This window comes from Rattus norvegicus, chromosome 2 (assembly GCF_036323735.1).
Source record: "Rattus norvegicus strain BN/NHsdMcwi chromosome 2, GRCr8, whole genome shotgun sequence".
In the NCBI taxonomy this organism is placed as follows: Eukaryota; Metazoa; Chordata; class Mammalia; order Rodentia; family Muridae; genus Rattus; species Rattus norvegicus.
This window is the reverse complement of record NC_086020.1, coordinates 194,896,714-194,920,516: the sequence shown is the minus strand read 5'-3', so window position 1 is coordinate 194,920,516 and position 23,803 is coordinate 194,896,714. Positions and strand designations below refer to the sequence as shown.

The 23,803-nt window shown below is 44.7% G+C and overlaps 1 long non-coding RNA gene across 1 annotated transcript; it reads left to right on the top strand.

The window, feature by feature from the left end:
• The first annotated feature begins 5,520 nt into the window (after positions 1-5,520).
• Positions 5,521-15,392, top strand: LOC108350080 (uncharacterized). Its single transcript, XR_001836854.3, has 3 exons — positions 5,521-5,719; positions 12,113-12,238; positions 15,256-15,392. It is a non-coding gene; the product is annotated as an uncharacterized LOC108350080 (long non-coding RNA).
• The last annotated feature ends 8,411 nt before the right edge of the window (positions 15,393-23,803 follow it).

Genomic DNA, 23,803 nt, shown 5'->3' with positions numbered 1-23,803 from the left:
GCCCAGGTTACTGTATCCAACAAAACTCTCAATTAACATAGATGGAGAAACCAAGATACTCCATGACAAAACCAAATTTACACAATATCTTTCTACAAATACAGCACTACAAAGGATAATAAATGGTAAAGCCCAACACAAGGAGGCAAGCTACACCCTAGACAAAGCAAGAAACTAATCGGTTTGCAACAAAACGAAGAGAAGACAAGCACAAACATAATCTCACATCCAAACATGTATATAACAGGAAGCAACAATCACTATTCCTTAATATCTCTCAACATCAATGGACTCAATTCCCCAATAAAAAGACACAGATTAACAAACTGGATACGCAATAAGGACCCAACATTTTGCTACGTACAGGAAACACACCTCAGAGACAAAGACAGACACTGCCTCAGAGTAAAAGGCTGGAAAACAACTTTCCAAGCAAATGGTCTGAAGAAGGAAGCTGGAGTAGCCATTCTAATATCGAATAAAATCAATTTTCAACCAAAAGTCATCAAAAAAGATAAGGAAGGACACTTCATATTCATCAAAGGAAAAATCCACCAAGATGAACTCTCAATCCTAAATATCTATGCCCCAAATACAAGGGCACCTACATACATAAAAGAAACCTTACTAAAGCTCAAAGCACACATTGCACCTCACACAATAATAGTAGAAGATTTCAACACTCCACTCTCATCAATGGACAGATCATGGAAACAGAAATTAAACAGAGACATAGACAGACTAAGAGAAGTCATGAACCAAATGGACTTAACGGATATTTATAGAACATTCTATCCTAAAGCAAAAGGATATACCTTCTTCTCACCACCTCATGGTACTTTCTCCAAAATTGACCATATAATCGGTCATAAAACAGGCCTCAACAGGTACAGAAAGATAGAAATAATCCCATGCATCCTATCAGACCACCACGGGTTAAAGCAAGTCTTCAATAACAATAAGGGAAGAACGCCCACATATACATGGAAGTTGAATAATGCTCTACTCAATGATAACCTAGTCAAGGAAGAAATAAAGAAAGAAATTAAAGACTTCTTAGAATTTAATGAAAATGAAGGTACAACATACCCAAACTTATAGGACACAATGAAAGCTGTGCTAAGAGGAAAACTCATAGCTCTGAGTGCCTGAAGAAAGAAACAGGAGAGAGCATATATTAGCAGCTTGATAGCACACCTAACAGCTCTAGAACAAAAAGAAGCAAACACACCCAGGAGGAGTAGAAGGCAGGAAATAATCACACTCAGAGCTGAAATCAACCAAGTAGAAACAAAAAGCGCTATACAAAGAATCAACAGAACCAAAAGCTAGTTCTTTGAGAAAATCAACAAGATAGATAAACCCTTAGCCAGACTAAGGAGAGGACACAGAGAGTGTGTCCAAATTAACAAAATCAGAAATGAAAAGGGAGACATAACTACAGAATCAGAGGAAATTCAAAAAATCATCAGATCCTACTACAAAAGCCTATATTCAACAAACCTTGAAAATCTGCAGGAAATGGACAATTTCCTAGACAGATACCAGGTACCAAAGTTAAATCAGGAACAAATAAACCATTTAAACAACCCCATAACTCCTAAAGAAATAGAAGCAGTCATTAAAGGTCTCCCAACCAAAAAGAGCTCATGTCCAGATGGGTTCAGTGCAGAATTCAATCAGACCTTCATAGAAGGCCTCATACCAATACTATCCAAACTATTCCACAAAATTGAAACAGATAGAGCACTACCAAATTCCTTCTATGAAGCTACAGTTACATCTATATAATCTCTTATATCTAAACCACACAAAGACCCAACAAAGAAAGAGAACTTCAGACCAATTTCCCTTATGAATATTGATGCAAAGATACTCAATAAAATTCTTGCAAACCGAATCCAAGAGCACATCAAAACAACCATCCATCATGATCAAGTAGGCTTCATTCCAGGGATGCAGGGATGGTTTAATATACGGAAAACCATCAACGTAATCCACTATATAAACAAACTGAAAGATAAAAACCACATGATCATTTCATTAGATGCTGAGAAAGCATTTGACAAAATTCAACACCCCTTCATGATAAAAGTCCTAGAAAGAACAGGAATTCAAGGCCCATACCCAAACACAGTAAAAGCCATATACAGCAAACTAATAGCTAATATTAAACTAAATGGAGAGAAACTTGAAGCAATCCCACTAAAATCAGGGACTAGACAAGGCTGCTCACTCTCTCCCTACTTATTCAATATACTTCTTGAAGTCCTAGCCAGAGAAATCAGACAACAAAAGGAGATCAAAGGGATACAGATTGGAAAGGAAGAAGTCAAAATATCACTATTTGCAGACGATATGATTGTATATTTAAGTGATCCCAGAGTTCCACCAGAGAACTACTAAACCTGATAAACACCTTCAGCAAAATTTGAGTTAAAATTAACTCAAATAAATCAGTAGCCTTCCTCTACACAAAAGAGAAACAAGCCGAGAAAGAAATTAGGGAAATGACACCCTTCATAATAGTCCCAAATGATATAAAATACCTCGGTGTGACTTTAACCAAGCAAGTGAAAGATCTGTATGATAAAAACTTCAAGCCTCTGAAGAAAGAAATTGAAGAATATCTCAGAAGATGGAAAGATCTCCCATGCTCATGGATTGGCAGGATTAATATAGTAAAAATGGCCATTTTACCAAAAGCGATCTACAGATTCAATGCAATCTCCATCAAAATTCTAACCCAATTCTTCATAGAGTTAGACAGAACAATTTGAAAATTCATCTGGAATAACAAAAAACCCAGGATAGCTAAAACTATCCTCAACAATAAAAGGACTTCTGGGGGAATCACTATCCCTGGACTCAAGCAGTATTACAGAGCAATAATGATAAAAACTGCATGGTATTGGTACAGAGACAGACAGATGGAATAGAATTGAAGACCCAGAAATGAACCCACACACCTATGGTCATTTGATTTTTGATAAAGAAGCCAAAACCATCCAATGGAAAAAAGATAGCATTTTCAGCAAATGGTGCTGGTTCAACTGGAGGTCAGCATGTAGAAGAATGCAGATCGATCCATTCTTACCACCCTGTACAAAGCTTAAGTCCAAGTGGATCAAGGACCTCCACATCAAATCAGATACACTCAGACTAATAGAAGAAAAAGTGGGGGAAGAACCTCGAACACATGGGCGCTGGAGAAAATTTCCTGAACAAAACACCAATGGCTTATGCTCTAAGATCAAGAATCGACAAATGGGATCTCATAAAACTGCAAAGCTTCTGTAAGGTGAAGGACACTGTTGTTAGGACAAAACGGCAACCAACAGATTGGGAAAAGATCTTTACCAATCCTACAACTGATAGAGGGCTTATATCCAAAATATACAAAGAACTCAAGAAGTTAGACTGCAGAGAAACAAATAACCCTATTTAAAAATGGCATTCAGGGGGCTGGAGAGATGGCTCAGCGGTTAAGAGCACCTGACTGCTCTTCCAGAGGTCATGAGTTCAATTCCCAGCAACCACATGGTGGCTCACAACCATCTGTAAAGAGATCCGATGCCCTCTGTATCTGAAGACAGCTACAGTGTACTTATATATAATAAATAAATAAAAAAATGGCATTCAGAGCTAAACAAGGAATTCACAGCTGAGGAATGCCAAATGGCTGAGAAACACTTAAAGAAATGTTCAACATCTTTAGTCATAAGGGAAATGCAAATCAAAACAACCCTGAGATTTCACCTCACACCAGTGAGAATGGCTAAGATCAAAAACTCAGGTGACAGCAAATGCTGGCGAGGATGTGGAGAAAGAGGAACACTCCTCCATTGTTGGTGGGATTGCAGACTGGTACAACCATTCTGGAAATCAGTCTGGAGGTTCTTCAGAAAATTGGACATTGAACTACCTGAGGACCCAGCTATACCTCTCTTGGGCATATACCCAAAAGATGTACCAACATATAACAAAGACACATGCTCTACTATGTTCATCGCAGCCTTATTTATAATAGCCAGAAGCTGGAAAGAACCCAGATGCCCTTCAACAGAGGAATGGATACAGAAAATGTGGTATATCTACACAATGAAATACTACTCAGCTATCAAAAACAATGACTTTACGAAATTCATAGGCAAATGGATGGAGCTGGAAAATATCATCCTGAGTGAGGTAACCCAATCACAGAAAAACACACATGGTATGCACTCATTGATAAGTGGATATTAGCCCAAATGCTCGAATTACCCTAGATGCACAGAACACATGAAACTCAAGAAGGATGATCAAAATATGAATGCTTCAGTCCTTCTTTAAAAGGGAGCAAGAATACCCTTGGCAGGGAATAGGGAGGCAAAGTATAGAACAGAGGCAGAGGAACACCCATTCAGAGACTGCCCCACATATGGCCCATACATATACAGCTACCCAATTAGACAAGATGGATGAAGCAAGAAGTGCAGGCTGACAGGAACTGGATGTAGATCTCTCCTGAGAGACACAGCCAGAATACAGCAAATACAGAGGCGAATGCCAACAGCAAACCACTGAACTGAGAACAGGACCCCCGTTGAAGGAATCAGAGAAAGGACTGGAAGAGCTTGAAGGGGCTCGAGACCCCATATGAACAACAATGCCAAGCAACCAGAGCTTCCAGGGACTAAGCCACTACCCAAAGACTATACATGGACTGACCCTGGAGTCTGACGTCATAGGTAGCAATGAATATCCTAGTAAGAGCACCAGTGGAAGGGGAAGCCCTGGGTCCTGCTAAGACTGAACCCCCAGTGAACTAGACTGTTGGGGGGAGGGCGGCAATGGGGGGAGGATGGGGAGGGGAACACCCATGTAGAAGGAGAGAGGGAGGGGTTAGGGGGATGTTGGCCCAGAAACCGGGAAAGCGAATAACAATCAAAATGTAAATACGAAAAACCCGTTAACAAAGATGGAGAAAAAAAAAATAAAACCACAAAAAAAAAAAAATAGCTGATACATATGGCGGAATGGAGGGGGCAAGGACTGTAGAAAATTGGGGCTAATGACAACTCCATTTCCTGGCACGTTAAAGAGAGGCTTAGAAATCAAATACCAAAGAGGATATCAAGCTGGTTGACTCGGAGGAGAAAGGGCTTTAGGCTTTGATCTTGATTACAGTTAGATCTTGATTAAGTTGGGTAATGCTGGAGACATACCGCCTTAGGCTGACCGATTACTGGTCAGCTCACACTCAATTCATGCCCAGACCTCAGGAAGGGAAAAGCCACTTTCATCCCAGCTCCGATTTTAGATTCTATTATTACTCTGCGGTGGACCAGAACTTCCTAGGAAGCTGGGCTGCTGAGGTAGTGAAGGACTGTTGTCCCTCTACAAGAAGGATGTCCCCTTACACTGCAGTCAGTGACAGGTGAAACTGTGTCCCATGAGATGTTGAATGGTGGCAGGTGCAATTTCAGGCTCTCTCCCTTGAAGATCTCAACATTCCAGGGTGGAGTAGGAAGCGATTAAGAAGGAGAAGCATTCTGTTCTGTTTTCCGTAGCCATGACAACTGACAATAAACTCTACCTGATTCTCGTCTCGGAGGAAGAACAGAAGTTCACTGTGGGGATAACCAGGCTGTCTATAAACTTTCGAAATAGCCTGCAGATGCTTCATATGCCTTGACAGATCTTAGGAGAAGAAGGAAACACAGCAGACTGGAGAGAGGTGTGGTTCTGTAGTTTAGAGGCACACGGACTTGTGGGTCTCCCCTGCAACCTCACTCCAGGCCTTCAATCCCTCTCTCTTTATAACCTGGCTCCAAAGCCAATGGGGTCCCTTTGATGTACAAGCCTGAGAGCAGCCTGGGTTGGCAAGACAGGGTTTCTCTGGGTATCCCTGACTGTCCTGGAACTCATTCTGTAGACCAGGCTGGCTTCAAATTCTCAGAGATCTGCCTACCTCTGCCTCTCAAGCGCTGGGATTAAAGACGTGTGCCACCACCACCTAGAAAGAATCTCTTAAGGTAGCCGCTTCACCTCCTTCCTGATCAAATTGGAATATCTGCCTCATAATTAGTCTGTGAGAAAGACTAATTTTTCCAGCCTTGGGGCACAAACCTGTAATCCCAGCCACTCAAGAAGCTGTGGGATTGGGCTAGAGAGATGGCTCAGCGGTTAAAAGCACTGACTGTTTGTCCAGAGGTCCTGAGTTCAATTCCCAGCAACCTCATGGTGACTCACTATTTGTAATGGGAGCTGATGTCCTCTTCTGTGTATCTGAAGACAGCAACACTTTACTCATACATAAAACAAATAAGTAAATCTTTAAGAAACAAAGCAGCTGGAAATCAGGTTCAAGGCCTACCTGAGCTGTATAGAAAAGGCAAACTTAGGGATCACTATTCAAAATGATACACAGAAGTTGTTAAAAGCTAGGCATGATGGTACATATCTGTAATCTCAGTGCTTGGGCGATACAAGCAGTTAAATCAGAAGTTCAAGTCATCCTCGGCTGTATAGCAAGTTCAAGGCCAGTCTAAGCTATACAGGAGCCTGCCTCAAATTAAAAATAAAAATAAATGCTACTAATAAAGTTAGCCAGGTACAGTAAAAACCTTAGGGCATTCGTTTGAGCAAAACAATCAGGCAGCACCAAACTGTCAGCTGTTCAGAGGCTGAGAGTTACCAGGAGAAGCCTTTGCTAAGCGCCCAGGAATCAAGAAAAAGGAAACACTAAACGGAAGATGTTAGTGAGGGATTGAAGGCAGTGTCTAATAACTGAATGAAAGTTTTGGTTTTGCATTTATGCTAGGTTTGGTTTCATTTTGCCTAAAGCTCTGGAATCATCTCAGCCCCAAAACCAATTAATCTGTTTATGTGTAATGCTAGCATTCACATGCAAACACATAATACATCAAACATGCTGGGAAAACACTACCACTAGGCCACATCCCCAGCCACCAATGTTTTAAACTTTGGCTGTTTATTATTATTTTTGTGCATGTGTGTGTGCAAGCACGTGTGTGTGTGTGTGTGTGTGTGTGTGTGTGTGTGTGTGTGAGAGAGAGAGAGAGAGAGAGAGAGAGAGAGAGAGAGAGAGAGAGCATAACAGCAAGTACTACAATGTGCATGTGGAGATTAGAAGATTTGTAGAGTTGATTTTCTTCTCCCTTCACCTGGTGTCTTAGTTACTGTCCCTTTGCTGTGAAGAGACACCATGACCATGGCAACTCTTATAAAAGAAAGCATTTTTTAATTGTGGTCTTGCTTACAGTTTTAAAGGGTTGGTTCATGTGCATTGTGGCAGCAAGCAGGTAAGGATGGCACTACATCCAGACTTGAAGACAAGACGGAGGGAGGGAGGGAGAGACAGAGAGACAGAGAGAGAGAGACAGAGACAGAGACAGAGACACAGAGACACAGAGACAGAGACTGAGCCTGGGGTTGGCCTTTTAATCCTCAGAGCCTCCCCCTAGTGGCACCCTTCGTTAACAAGGCCAACTTCACATAATCCTTCTCACTCTATCAAAGAGTTTCACTCTCTGGCAACCAAGCATTCATAAATATGAGCCTGTGTAGGCAATTCTTTTTGTTTTTCCCAACAGGGTTTCTCTGTGTAGCCCTGGCTGGTCTTGAACTCAGAGACCAACTACCTCTGCATCCGGAGTGTTGGGACTGAAGGCATGCACCACCTCCATGGATCCTATGTGGGTAATTCTTATTCAAATTACCACAGGCTTCCAGCATTTCTTTTTTTTTTTTTGGTTCTTTTTTTCGGAGCTGGGGACCGAACCCAGGGCCTTGCCTACCACTGAGCTAAATCCCCAGCCCCGCTTCCAGCATTTCTGAGGGCACTACTTCCCCCTCTCCAGGTGAGGCCAGGGGTCACGCTGGGGCACACAGGAAAGTCAACTACTTCCTCCTGTGGTACTGAGAGAACAGGCAGAGGTTTGCGTTCTTCTGGGAGACCTGGCAGAACCAAGAGGATTCAAGTTTCCAACAGAAAAACATAGGTCTTAAGCCAGAGGGTGGGTCTCACACAAGAGAAAGCCATTGTTCAATACAGGAAAACTGTTTGGAGTGGCCAGGGTCTCTGGTTACCATGTTCCAGACTGAACAATCTGAGGATCCAGAGATCCTTCACTGGGTCACCAGACTCCAAAGGAGGCCAGCTGAGTTCACAGGTCTGAGGTTTCCCAGGTGAGAAGTGGACACCATTATCTGTCTTCTGCAAAACCCTCCTTGGAGTGTTTTGCAGGCATTTCTACGATGTCTTGGGGCTACTCACTCCCCTTACCATTTTAGATCTGTTTCTCCAACATTTTAGACAGAAACACACAGACAGGCAGACAGTAGAGACAAGCAGGGGAGGCCACCACACAGACTTAAACCAGGGGGACCAGTGATATCTTATGCAGATTCCAGCCACTGCTATGTCCAGCCTTTTCTATGTCCTATTATGAAGGCACCTTAGAAAGACTTTCAGAGGCGGCAGATTCGGGTGACTCCCTGTAAATGTCTCATTCTAAGGTGGAAATTTCAGGAGCCTCTGGGCTACTAGGACTAGAAGCAGAAGTTTGTAGGACCCTGGAATGTCTCTCTTTTTTTATGCTATTGCCTCAGAGGGGATCCAAGACCCCCATGTCCTGGCATCCCAGTTTCTGGGGCTCTTGCTGGGGCCTCCAGAATGTCCCCAAGTAAGTCTACCAAAGACTACCACACAGACATTCTTTTTTTTTTTTTTTTTTTTTTTCTTTTTTTTTTCGGAGCTGGGGACCGAACCCAGGGCCTGGTGCTTGCTAGGCAACACACAGACATTCTTAAAGCCCAAAAGAAAGTCTTTATTGCCAGTGTTGCTTTGTTTTGTTTTTCTAGTGTGGTTTCTTTGTGTAGTCCTGGCTGTCTTGGAGCTCACTCTTCAGACCAGGCTGGCCTTGAACTCAGAAATTTGCCTGCCTCTCCCTTCCAAGCGCAGTGATTAAAAGCATGTGCCACCACTGCCTTGCTGCCCCTTATCTATTAACCTTTTAAAACGTTTCCTTTGGCCTCCTTTCCTCTGCACTTTTGATTTTCTTTACAACCCCTTCACAGATGTATTAGAAAGAAACGACCTTCACCTCAAAAGGAGAAAAGATGTGATCTATTCTGGAGCAAAATATGAGTGACCGTGGCCTGAGAGCATAGATTTAGCTCTCCCCAAATGTAATGTCCCTACATGGAAGCCGTTTCATGGAGTTTTTATAGTAACAGAGAAAAGAAAGTTATAAATCAAGACATTGGTGGGAACATCAGAACGGCAGGTTGCACCAAGTTGGGAGCACGTCTCCTACAGCCTCGGATGCTATCCAACGGTATCCGGCTCATCGGTACAGAGTAAGGTTTTGGTAAATTAATACAGTTCAAAGGTTCTTTTATCAGGAAGGTAAGTCTGATACAGACATGGGCCAGGAGTGAAACTAATTAGGCTGTCGCGTCAACAACATTCCAAACTTCATAGGCTTTGAGGCTTTTAAACACTGACCAGGCTAAGCAGAGAGGTTCTTCCCTGAAATTGTCAGTCACAAAGAAAACCTTGCCATTTAAATATAACCAGGAAGACCCCGCAGGCTCCTTGGTGAGTGGTGGACCTGGAAAGGATGTTTCTAGGTCTGAGCTCATTTTCCTGGGGGAGAGGACATGTTCTCATGGTCACTGTTACACTCTTTGACCAAGACAATATCAGGGTGGGTCTGGTGGCTACTCAGCCTTCCCTTACTGGCCGATGCTTCCCTGACTTGCTACTGTAACAAATCCCCAGCCTTCCCACAGCTCTGCCTTGTTAGAGGCAACCCAGAGCTTGGCCATCCCTGGGCTGGTCCTGAGTGGTATAAGAAAGCTGGCTGAGGGCTGGAGAGATGGCTCAGTGGTTAAGAGCACTGACTGTTCTTCCCGAGGTCCTGAGTTCAAATCCCAGCAACCACATGGTGGCTCACAACCATCTGTAATGAGATCTGATGCCCTCTTCTGGTGTGTCTGAAGGCAGCTACAGTGTACTCATGTATAATAAATAAATAAAATATTAAAAAAAAAAAGAAAGCTGGCTGAGTAAGCCAGGGCAGTAATGGAGGAGGCAGTGACCCTCTGTGGTCTCTGATTCAATTCCTCCAAGTTCCTGCTTGAGTTCCTGCCCTGCCTTCCCTCAGTGATGAACCTACAAACCAAATAAACCCTCTCGTCTCTGTCTTAGGGTTTGGTTTCACTGCTGTGAAGAGACACCGTGATCAGGGCAACTTTTGTAAGGGACAGCATTTAATTGGGGCTGGCTCACAGGTTCAGAGATTCAGTCCATTATCATCAAGGTGGGAGCATGGCAGCATCTAGGCAGGCATGGCATGGGGGAGCTGAGTTCTACATCTTGTTCCAAAGGCAAACAGGAGAAAACTAACGCCCAGGAAGCTAGGAGAAAGGTCTCAAAGCCCACCCCACAGTGACACACTTCTTCAGTTACAGTCAAGAAGGACACCTCTGCCTTGAGCCTCAGGTGCTGTCTGGTGACATTATTAACCTGTAGGTTGCTGGAAGCTAGTAGTCTGCTTAGTTAACATATTCCCAAAAGTTCCACCTGGTAGTCAAAGATTTTAGGCCAGACCTAGAGGTGGGAAAGAGTCACTATTGTAGGAGGCTTCAGGCAGCCCAAGGTAAGTTGTGATTGGCTGTGGACTGGCAACATTCCAATCTTACTACAATCCCAGCAGCCCAGTTAATTAGCCTTGTAGAAAGTTCAGGGTAAAGTGAGGTTTCTTTCCCCAAGCATCCCTTTTTCTCAAGTGTCAATGTGCCATGTTTAGGGGTGTCTTTTCCTGTACCCCATCATGTGGGATGGAGTGGTGGGGCACTGACAAAGCATAGAGGCCACCCTTTCTGTTCAAACCTGGAGCAACATGCTAGAATTGTAAGAAAGATGACTAACCAGGAAGCTGCAATCTTTTCTTGCTTCTGTTACTTCCCTGTACCAAGAAGCCCCTCAGGCTGAAAGCGATGGCAGGGAGAGACAAGAATGGAGCCCCAAGTCTGGTTCCTTTTCTCATTCTTACGCCATCAGTAAGTGCGGGTCGGATGTGCATGTCTGGAGATATGGAGTGAGCGGGGCAGGATGAATGACTCAGAACTGTCACCAATCCCAGCACTCAGCAGAGGCAAGAAAACTGTCGTGAGCTTGAGGCCAACTTGGGCTACATAGCTAGTTCCTAGGCTGTAGAGTGAGAATCCCCCCCAAAAAGAGGAAGAGGTGGAAGATAGGAAGGAAGGGTGAGGGAATATCTGAGTCAGCTTCAAGGACTGTGTCCACTGTTTTAGTCAGAAACAAATATGGACACACAGCCCCACAGTCTGAGTTGTTTGACTAGGGTGAGTTGACTGATGTGTGAACTCAGTGCTCTCCTGTTTGCATTTAAAAGTGGAACATAAAGATGAACAATAGAAAGTAAGCTGATAACTCATTCGACATTAAACAACAAACACTGTAGGAGAAGCTCTCGCAGGGCAAAAGGCTTTCTGTTGGGTTCTTCCTATGGTTCTGCCTTGATCTTCCCTTGCAATCCCTCCAGTACCCCTGCTTCAGTTTGCCAAGCTCTGATACCCGATTCTTTCTCTGTGTATCTCCGTGTCTCTGTCTCTGTCTCTTTCTGTGTCTCTGTCTCTATGTCTGTCTCTCTCTCTCTGTGTATGTGTGTGCCTGTGTGTGTCTGTGTGTGTCTGTGTATGTGACTGTGTATGTGCATGTGTGTGTGTCTGCGTGTTTAAGCCAGAGAACAACACCTTGGGTATTGTTTCTCTTGTGCCACCAGCCCCATGGATCCACCTGCCCGTTTCTCCCACCAGGGAGAGCAATCGTGTACAGCCACGCACTGCTTTTCTTATGTGGCTTCTGGGAACTGAAGAGTCCTTGTGCTTTACTGGCTGAGGCATCCTCAGCCCCTTCGGTTTATTCTGTGAGACCCTGTCAGTTCAAGCTGCCTGCAAATTTGACTCTTCCTGTGTCAGTCTCCTTCTTCATGCTGGGATTACGGCATGAGTTGTCATGCCCACGGACTCAGTGTTCTAATGACACTTCTTGTTCTGTTATTTCAACCAAATGCAGCTCAGTTCTATGGACATGTCAGACTGGAGCTACCACAGGTATCCTGGCAAAGGAGAGCTCAGCTGTGAACTGGATCCCATGGCTACTATGTGGACTTCTAACTGTGGACACGTGTTTGTTTCTTTGGTTAGTTGGTTTTGGTTTTTCGAGATAGGGCTTCTCCATGTAGTCCTAGCTGTCCTGGAACTCGTTCTGTAGACCAAGCTGACCTCAAACTCAGAGATCTGCCCGCCTCTGCTTCCCAAGTTCAGGGATTAAAGGTGGGCAGCACCATTCCGAGCTACAACTGTTGAGTCTCCATTGAATTGTCTCCTCATGCTATAGAACTTTTTGTGGAGTAAAAATGTAGCAACATAGATATTATTCTACAGGACTATGCTCAAAGCCAGACAACTGCCATCTTGGGGCATTCCACTGTGCCTGTTTGCAAAAGATTATCCCAGCTCGGCTTGTTAGCTGTTTATACAGTCTTGTGGGGGGCAGGGAGGGCCACAGGACCCTCACTTGAACATCTCACTTTTCCATATCAGCTGCTGCACAAAACTCTTCCCTCTCTGGTAGCCTTGGTGAGAGGCTGGAGTAATGGACAGGGAAGACAGAGGAGTGGGGCTCCACCTACCTGGCTATGGGGAAGCTGCCACATCTGCTAGGTAAAGACTTTCTAATGAGGCCTTTAAGGGAAGGCGCTTCCACATAGGCAATCCCTGGCTTACACTCTATAAGCTCAATAAATTCGTTGATTCCCCAGAGTAAACTTTGGTGGAATCTCACCTGAGTTTGTGGTAGGGACCTTAGTAGGAAGAGTAGACCTTGTTTCTATCTCTCCCCCAGGAAGTAATTTTAGTAAAAACGTAATTGTTCCTATGTATGCTGTTTCCCTACTCATTTTGAGGCAGAGTCAGCAAAGATGACTCCAAAGGGAAGATGACGTACTGAAGGATGGGGAGTCTTAGCTGACACAGAGGAGAGACTCCATTACGCTAGGATGTTCTAGGGACCCTGACTCTCTTGGTCACTGTTGTGGCTCTAGCATGCAGAACGTTGCCTGAAAAAACATTTGCTGAGAGGATGAAGGAGGTGTTTATATGGAAGCAGGATGTTGGAGGAGGGAATAGAGTCCAGAGGTGGGAGAGTCCTGTCCTCTGCTCCCAAGGCAGGTTCTTCTTAAGGAACTGGGACCCTGGAGGAACAGGGCTGGAAGGATCCAGGTGTGTAGAGGGCAATGTAGGTATATGGCCCCTCAGGGCTGATGGCATGCACCCAGAAGCAAATATGTGCGCATGCACGCACACGCACACGCACACGCACACGCACACACACACACACACACACACTATAAATTAATAAAATGAAATTTTTAAAAATTGTCAATAAGAAGCTAACACAGGTTAGAGAGATGGCTCAGAAGTTACAAGCACTGGCTGCTCTTGCCCAGGACCCAGGTTCAGTTCCCAGCACCCACATAAAAGCTTACAACCATCTGTAACTTCAGTTCTAAGGGAACTGATCCTCTGAAGGGATTTAATGCCCTCTTTTTGCCTCTGTGGGTACTGCACACATATAGTGCACATACATGCAGGCAAAACATACTCCCATAAAATAAATCTTTTTTTAAAGAAATAAAAACAGAAAAAATAAAACAGCTCACAAAAACTTATGTGGTAAAAATCAGCAGGCTTCAAAGACTAAAATCTATACAACATAAATACCTAATTTTAAGATCGTTTTAGTTTTGTGTTTATTCTGTTTTGTGGATGATTGTTTTGCTGCATGACTATCTATTATAGTACTTGTGTGTCAGGCTGTTGGAGCCCCTGAAACTAGAGTTATGAATGGTAATAAGCTCCCTTGCGGATGCTGGGAGTCAAACCTGGACCCTCCTGAAGAGTAGTCAGTGAAAGATCCTAGCTCGAGTCTCAGGATGGTGCGCCCCAGGAAACACCGATCCCGGATGAGGCCCAAATGAAAGATCCCCGAAGAGAGACCCTTTCTAAAGTTGTGGGAAATCGCGGACCCCAGACACAGAGAGACCATTTTGGATGTAATAAGCAAAGACGAGGTTTATTACGGAGATCTATTACGGGGATCTCCGGGTCGACAAGTATCCTGCGCAGTAGACAGAGGTGTCGACCCCGAAGCTCAAAAGTCAGGGGTTTATATAGGGAAGGCTAGGGGGTTTGGCGCGGTTACACACAATTGGCTAATTTCTGGCGCAGCTATAAGTGATTGGCTCATTTAAACATGGCAGTGAGATTACAGCACAGCAGGAGAGTACGTATTGACTGGAGCGTACAGGATTTTAGAAGCTAGGGGCGTATCAGGGTTTGAAGGACATCTGGTTAAGGTGTGACTCTGAGTAAGCTGGGGGAGGTGCCCTTCTGCCAGATGGTTTGAGTCAGTCCTGATAACTCGGGCTGGTCCCTGCATTCCTTTTCTTTATCTTTATGGTCTGTTAGTCCTAGCAGCAGGGCGGGGCTGCCTGGACTTGCTTTTCACAATGTTTAGCCCTGAGTCTGTGAATTTTGAAACTTACTCTTTTAACTTCATATTTTTAAACCTTAAATCTATATAATTTTCCTTTCAGTCAGTGCTCTTAATGCAGAGCAATCTTTCCAGCACCTTAAACTATTTAAAAAAAAAAAAAAACCAACTAGAATAAGAAAGGACAACTCAGAAGGAAGAAAGTGAGGACAAGAGAGATGGCTCAGTAGGAAAGAGCATTTGCTGGGTGCACATGAGGGCCTGAGTTCAAATACCTAATACAAAGTCAAGCACAGCTTGACAGGGTGTGTCTGACACTGGGTTATGGGGTGGGGAGACAGAGAAAAGAGGATCGATGGAGTTTGCTATCAGCTTAGCTCTGGGCTCAGTGAGACTCTTTCTCAAAGGAACAAGGGAAAGAGACCCAACAGGACTCCTGATATCCTCCTCTGGCCTCCATAGGCACACACAATCACTTTGTGTGTGTGTGTGTGTGTGTGTGTGTGTGTGTGTGTTTTGAATACGCTTGGCCCAGGGAGTGGCACTATTAGGAGGGGTGGCCTTGTTGGAGTAGGTATGGGCTTGTTTGAGGAAGTGTATCACTGTAGGGGTTTGAGATACTTCTCCGAGCTGTCTGAACACTAGTCTTCTCCTGTTTGCAGTTGGATCAAGATATAGAACTCTTAGCTCCTTCTCAAGAACCGTATCTGCCTGAATGCTGCCATGCTTCTGTCCTCGATAGTAACGGGCTGAACCTCAGAATCTGTAAGCCAGCCCCAATTAAACGTTATCTTTATAAGTTGCCTTGGTCATGGTGTCTGTTCACATGACAGAACCCTAACTAAGACAGTAAGCATACAACACACACACACACACACACACACACACACACACACACAGAGAGAGAGAGAGAGAGAGAGAGAGAGAGAGAGAGAGAGAGAGAGAGAACTGTATTCTGTATTTGTGGTAGATATTGGAGGAAATGTCAGTTTGTATTAGCGACTTTTCTACTGCTGTGATAAAATACCTTAACTAAGGCAACTTAAAGAGGGGTGGGTTTATTTGGACTTATGGTTCTAGGTGGATAAGAGTCTGTCAACACGTGGTAGAGGAAATATGGCATCAGGCAAGCATTTTATTTTTTGCCTTTTTTTTTTTTTTTGGTTCTTTTTTTCGGAGCTGGGGACCGAACCCAGGGCCTTGCGCTTCCTAGGCAAGCGCTCTACCACTGAGCTAAATCCCCAACCCCTATTTTTTGCCTTTATAAGGAGGCTTTATTGTTAATTATTTACCTTACTAGTCTCAGAAAGAAGAACAGATTAGCTCAGTCCAACACGACTTGCAGTTGGCAGAATCTAGTGAGGCAGGTGTTCTGATTGCTAAGGTTTTGATTTGGGGGCCTTTAATACTTAGCAGTCTCACACTTCAAACATAACCCAGAACAGTGCAGCAGCCCCTCCTTCTCACTTTAATACCCCACCTACTGCCGTACATTACGGAAATATCTTCATTAAATATGATTCCCAGGACAGGTTCCCTGGAGCATATAGCCATGAGGACAGTGCACAAAAAGAAAACAGAAAATAAAACTCTGTATGATAATTTACTGATCTAAGGAAACAAAACCTTCCGATATAGTAAGAAATAAATCCAGTTACAAATGCACTACTAGGGGTTGGGGATTTAGCTCAATGGTAGAGCTCTTGCCTAGCAAGCGCAAGGCCCTGGGTTCGGTCCCCAGCTCCGAAAAAAAGAACCAAAAAAAATAAAAAATAAAAAAAAAAAGATCCCAAAGACAAACCAAGGTACAATTCCTCAATGTTCACCCCCGGGGAATCAATGAATTTATCCTGCTTACTTACAGAGCTATGGGTGAGAGAGGTTACAGGCAGAAGCACAGATGATGTAAAGCAGACAGACACTCTGGATCCAGCAGGCATGATGGTTTGCCCATGGCTGCCAGAAGAAACGCCCTCACTTTATCCCTCTTCTAGAGCAAAACCTCTCAACTTCCATAGTGCTGCAACCCTTTAAAACAGTTCCTTGTGTATCAAACCAAAAAATTATTTCATTGTTACTTCCTTACTGTGATTTGGCTACTGCTATAAGTCATTGTTGGCCTGCATGCTGGAGGTTTTCCACAGAGATCTCTGGTCCGGCTAGGTGTGCGGGTTCAGGCAGAGGGGAGAGAACTGGTCAGGGAGTGGGGACTGCTTTTGCCTCCTCTGCTACTGGTGCTTTAGGCCAGCTGCCAGGCACTTCAGTTTGGGCCAGGCTGAGCCAGCAGGAGGCTGCTAGCCAGCGAGGGTTGACAGCGATTTGGGGAGAGCAGATCTCTTCCCGAAGGCGGTGTTATAGCTCTTATGGCAGAAGCTCTCAGACAATGGAGTAATTCCTACACATGTTTAATCCTTCTGGATAGGATCCTTATATACAGTTTGGGATGGGTCAGGGTCTAACAGCAGGTACTTCCTATTGGTTTGGCCTGAGAGTTTGGGAAGACTTCATCTACATATTTGGGGGCGTGGTCCTGCTTCTACTTGACTGATCTGCCTGGAGCCTGTATGACCTGTGGTCACATCCTCACCTGTGGAGGAGGGGCTTTGGGCTTTGCCCTATGTGACTGACTTTCTCAAACCTCTCTACAGGGGGTTGTGGGGGGCTGTAGCTTCGTGAGAAGGCCCTGATCTCCTGATCTCAACCAGGAATCAGGGTACCTTTCACAGCCCACCGCCCCACAAATTATATGATCAGATTTGCTCTAGACTTTCTCCAGGACCACATGAAATTAGGACAAACTGCATATAAGAGATTGGGACGGGGGTCTGGATACTCAGGTGAGGGTGCCGTCTCCTATCTATCTCCTTTCTTTTATGAGGAATGGTAGAAAGTCAACAGGCCCAGGTGTGATGGTTTTCTGTGAGCAGGCCCAACAGCTCCTGAAAATGGTGGTAGCTTGACTGGGAGGATAGACCTGTACAGCAAATGTTAATGACACCAGATTCTGAAGAAATTAGAAAAAAACAAAGAATGAAGAGTTGGGCCAAACAAGCTAGTGTAACCCTTTTGAAAAAAGCCTGTATTGAGAATTATGAACTTGGGCTCAAGACTCCTCAGTGGTTAAGAGCATTGACTGCTCTTCCAGGAAACTCAGGTTCAATTCCTAGCACCTTCATGGCAGCTCACAACTGTCTATAACCCCAGTTCTGGGAATCCAACACCCTCTCCTGAACTCCATGGGCACTGAACATATGTGACACATAGACATATATACAGGCAAAGCATTCATAGACATAGAATAAACATATCAGTTAAAATTTTAAAAGAATACCTAGTTATAATTCATACTACGAAATAGAAGGATAACGAGTCCCACCACTTTCACAGTGCAGGAGAGGTTCGTACGATGTTAGACTTGTCCCTCTGCAGAAGAATGAAACTCAGGGAAGACCACTTTAAATGTGTTGGTTGAATAGGTTTGGCCCCCATGAATTCATGTGTTTGAATGCTTGGCCAAATGGAGTGGCACTGTTATGAGATGTGGCCTTGGAGAAGGAAGTGTGTCACTGTGGGGATGGCTTTGAGGTCTCCTATGCTCAGACTCTGCCCGGTGTGGAACGGCACTCTCCTCCTGGCTGCATGTGGGTCAAGCTATAGAATATTGGCATCTCCGGCACCAAATCTGCCTGCATGTTGCCATGCTTTCCACCATGATGATGATGGACAGAACTTTGGAAACTGTAAGCCAGCGCTAGTTAAAGGTCCTTTTTAAGAGTTGCCTTGGTCATGGTGTCTCTTCACAGCAATAAAATCCTGACAAGACAGATGATGTAACCAAACAAATGCTGATGGGGGCAGAGAGGTGTCTGTATGAGAATATGCACAGACTTTTGTCCGTGGACCCTGTAACCAACTAATCCCTATGGATACCAAGAGGTTACTCTATGGTCTTTCTTCTTTTCATAGAATCTCACACATCCCAGGGTGGCTCAAACTCAATAGTATTAGCAGAGGATAACCTTGAACTTTTGATCCTCCTGCCTCTACCTCCCCAGAGCTAGAATGACAGGTATGTGTGCTTATGGTTGAACCAGGGCTTCAGACTTGAAACGCAAGCACTCTACCGTGTGAGCCATAGCCTCAACTCCATGGCCCTTTCCTGTGTAGTTTGATTCTGATGTTGTTTAATGATTATTATGTTAATTTATCGTATGAGTATGAGCATGTGCTTATCACAGTGTGTGTGTAGAGATCAAAGCAAGAATGGGGGATGGGGGGCACACATTCCATGTGCGGAGGCCAGAAGATATATTTCTAGAACTTTCCAGAGCCCTTTCTTTCCATCATGTGGATTCCAGGGCTATCCCTGAGTTCTCTCAGGTCACGGGGCTTGACAGCAATCCACTGAGCTATGTTTCCTTCCTTCTGTGTATTCCTAACATTCCTCATAGTAAGCTGACATCAGCAACGCCGTAAACTAAAGAGTAGACCCTACCTTTGCTGAATCAACTCTGCAAAGTCTCATGTGTTGCCTCCAACACTGCCCAATGATTTTTTAAGGGCTCAGTTTCCTTATGGGTTTTGGTTTTGTCAGACTGTTTTTATTTTGGGGGATGTTTGAAGATGTTTTTGCATTTTACGGTAGATGATACAAGCCACAGCATATATGTAGAAGTCAAAGGACAGTTTGTGGGAGTCCCTTCTCCCTGTCCACGTACGTCCCAGGGATCAAACTCAGATCATCAGGCCTGACAGCAACCACCTTTACCAGTTGTGCCATCTCCTTTGTTTGTTGTTGTTGTTATTGTTGTTGTTGTTGTTGTTGTTGTTGTTGTTTTATGCTGGGAACTGAACCACGGTACATGTTAGTCAAGTGCTCCATCACTGAGCTCTATCCCAAGACCCCTGTGTAAGGGAATTTGTTTCCTAAACAGTGTCTGGTAAACAGGTTTGAGTAACTTGGCCAAAGGGAGCAATCCACGTCAGACTGTCTGTGATAACCAAACCGTGCTACCAAAAGAGATCAGACTGCTCATGGCGGTGCATTTCATTTTCATATCAATCAAGTTCTCCCCTTGTCCAGTAAGCCAACTCATGGTCCTCTGCAGAAGCTGGCTGATTACCAGCTGCTGGAGGAAACTGCGGAGTCTAGCCTGTTTATGTAGGGTGTGACCATGGGTCTCAGAGATTGATGGTCATGGGCAGGCTATCCTGATGAGCCTTCCAGAAGTTTTGATAGATGCCAAAGTGAAGACCAACAAGATGTTTCAACTAAGAAGGACACCAGCCAGAGTTCAATCCCAGGACTCCCATGCTGGAAAGAGAGAACTGGCTGTACCAAATTGTCTTCTGGACTCCACACAAGAGTTGAATGGGCCTCCCCTCCCCCACCCCTGCCACTTGTACACACAAAAAAAAATAGATCAATAAATGTTGCAAAAGTTTTAAAGAGCCCAAAGTGAGATAGGATAATAACACCTTCCATCCACATGACATATTTATAATTCCTCAGGAAAAGTACCTAGGAAGCCAAAAACTCCCCATATTACCCCCTTGAAGCCAATTTCCCACTAACTTAATACTCAATATGGGTGATCAGCCTTGAATAAATCATGTTCCTGTTCTAATGTGCCTGGCATGAAATATTCAAAGACGTTAATGCATTTTGCCTTAAGCTATCAACACAGCTTTTGTCCAAATCTGTGGTGAGCTTTGGTTCTGTTATCTTTGTTCCTTTGTATATATTAGATGTAGAGAGCAGGATGGAGTTTCCAGGAAGAGAAACCAGGCAATTGTCTCCCTACAGGTGGGGAGCTATGCCACGTGGGGATAAATGATAAACTGAGTGACCAGAGTCCTGGCTTCCAGTCAAGCAGTCCTGAGCCCCGCTCCCAGGGTACCTTGAACAACTCTGGGCCATCTTGTCAGGAAAACGCAGATCGGAATACAATAGGAAGTCTTTTCCAGCCCTTCCCTGACTGCGAACATTGAAAGTGTTTGATGCCATGCAGGGGGTGGGGACCATAGAGACTGAGAATAATATTCAATTGAGTGACAAGCGTGACTCTGCCAGAAACTTCCATCAGTTCAGGGAAGAAGGCCCAGCTCAGACGGCCAGTTGGTAGAGAAATAACTGACTGTCTGTAAGTCATGCTTAGGGGCTGTGGTCTTGACTGGCAGGCAGTGAGCATGAGGACAGTCTGAAGAGTAAGCTAATGGAAGTAGGCCACATCATGCCCACTACAACAGAGCTGCTTGCCTTGACCCTTGTGATCTTTTGTTTTAAGATTTATTTACTTTATATGAGTACATAAAAAGAGGGCATCAGGTCTCATTACAGATGGTTGTGAGCCACCATGTGGTTTCTGGGATTTGAACTCAGGACCTCTGGAAGAGCAGTCAGTGTTCTGAACCTCTGAGCCATCTCTCCAGCCCAGCCCTTGTGATCTTATGATGGTTTTTAGGGTAAAGGGTTAGTAAGTGATTGCTGGTATGGGGAGCTACCTTGCTTCCCTATTCCTGGTCAGCACCCCTCCCCAGGCTTGTCTCCCACCTTCTCTTGCCCAAGATGCAGTCCATTAAGACCTAACCTGAGGGGGCTTGAAAGCAAAGGCAAGAGCACGTTACTTAATTCCACAGAACCCTCCCTGACTCCTTCCTTTATTCAGCCAGAGAGAGAACAATTGGCTTGAAGGAGAATTAGCCTTCCATGCTCTGTGGAGCCCCAGCTCCTTCCCTGTCTTCCTCATGGGACGTGTTGACCTCCCTCCCTCTCGTCATTCTCAGTTCCACTGAGATCCTTCAGCGTCCACCCTGGGAGTGTCTTTCCTTGGCATTGTGTACCAGCTCCGTTTCATTTCTGGACCTGGTGGATTGATGTATTTCCCCACCTTGACAGCTCTCTCTGCATATGCCTGCCTACATCCCGTGAGGTTTGCCATATGCAGCCCCTTAGCAATCCAAAGCCCAGGAGGAGTATGGGGAAAGAACTCAGACTGGCCCTAGACATTATACAGATTCCTCAGTATATGGGCTTTTGCTCAACTAATGTCTCCCAACTTCAGGCCCACCCTTCTCCACTAGGATGGAGATGGCGGGGAGGGAACTTGTACAAACACATTTCCGTGTCACTAGTTGATTCTACCAGTACAGGGAGACCAGGAGGCTGGCTCCCAGAAGGCTGTCCCCATTGCTTCTTCACAAGGCACAGCAGGTCCGCCCAGCAGCAGCTCTTAGTCCATCTTCTCTCCATCTCCTCCATGGTGGAGAGCCCTGGACCAGGGCTTAGGTCTGCAGGCCGTCACTTCCTCTGTGCACAGTCTCAGGATGTAGTTTCAGTCAGTTGTACATTATACACTTCTAGAGCTGACCCATTCTTGAGGCCCAGAGGGGAAGTATTAGATACTTGGGTCTGCCAACAGTTACCTTGGATTTACCAAGCCAAACTTAATTTTCCAAATATTCCTTCTTCTTTGAAACAGACTTTTGCTCCTTCCTCCATTTTTTTCCCTCAGTCTCTCCTTTTCTTTCTCTTTTCAAGAAGAAGATGTATTTATTTTTATTTTCTGTGTATAAGTGTTTTGCCTGCATGTGTGTCTGTGCACTGCTGTGTGTCTGGTACTGCAGGAGGCCAAAAGAGAGTGTTGGATCCTTGTAACCGGAGTTACAGATGTGGGTGCTGGGAATTAACCTGGACCTTCTGATAAAGCAGCCAGCACTCAACTTCTGAGCCATCTCTCCAGCTCTCTTGAGGCACAGTCTTCCTATGTACTCCTGGCCGGTCTGAAGTTGCAGTAATCCCCCGCCTCCAAAGTGCTGGGATCCCATGTATGGGCCACCATGACTAGCTGTCTTCTAGATCTTAATACATGCTACCACTACCCACCCAGCTGCTCAAAATCCCCTGATGCTTGATGCTTCTCCCTGTCATTAACCCCTTCCCCATCCAATCCCTGAGCAAGTCTAATCCAACACTCCACCATCTTCTCCCTTTCATCCTGGACAAGCAGCCATCAGCTTAGAGTGAGTTGGTTGAAAAGTCAGGGAGTCTTTAAGGCTTCTAAAGTAATCAGTTGCAGACTCAGACCACAATGGCTTTTCTTGATAAACAAATGAAAGAGAATCTGAGAAATGGGATCTGGTGGGGTTCAGGGGTCACCAGGAATGTTCACAAAAGCAAGCTGGAAGAGAACTACGTGCAGAAAGTTGAAAGCTGTCCTTTCTGATGACTGCTCTGCCTTGGAGGACATATCCTCCCTGTGCAGGACTGAGACGGTACAGTGCTGGAAGACACCTAATTACCCATAAGGGCTTCACAGGGTTCAGCCCAGGTAGGAAGCCCAGGCATTTGAAGATAACAGCTTTTCTTTCCTTTTTATTCTGAGTGTGTTAGCTCTCTGCATGACTTGATAGGCACTTTTTTTTAACATGAGTACATTCAATAATTAGGTCCTGGATTCATTAAACACTGATAAGCTTCTGGCTTCTGGGTCTGGACAAGAGAAAGCTAGAAAAATGGATTTTTTCCCCCAAATGAGTTTCTAAGATGCAAAGAAGATGTGGTAGTTTGATTAGGTATGGCCCCATAGAGTCATGTGTTTGAATGCTTGGCTCATAGGGGGGTGGCCTTGTTGGAGTGGGTGTGGCCATGTTGGAGTGGGTGTGGCCTTGTTGGAGTGGGTGTGGCCTTGTTGAAGGAAGACGTCACTGTGGGAGCAAGTTTTGAGGTTATGTATGCTCAGGCTATAGCCAGTGAGACAGACAGACAGTCCCCTTTATCCTGCCTGTGGAACAAGATGTAAAACTCAGCTCCTTCTCCAGCACCATGTCTGTCTGCAGGCTGCCATGCTTCTCGTCATGGTAATGGACTATACCTCTGAACCGTAAGCCAGCCTCAATCAAATGTTTTCCTTTATAACAGTTACCGTGGTCATGGTGTCTCTTCACAGCAACGAAACCCAAACTAAGCCAGAGGGCAAGGGGCAACTTCCCTGTCATGATCCCCTGAGTTGAATTGAGAGGAAGAGGAAGAGAAAGAGGAGGAGGAAGGGGAGGAAGAGGAGGAAGAAGAGGTAGGAAGCAGAAAACAAATGTGTTCCTTGTGGAACAAAATGCAAGTGACCTTCCCTCTACTCAGACCTTTAATAAGGTTAACCTTGATTCTTCTTATCTCCTTGTTGTAGCCTAGAAACAGAGATCATCAGACCAGAT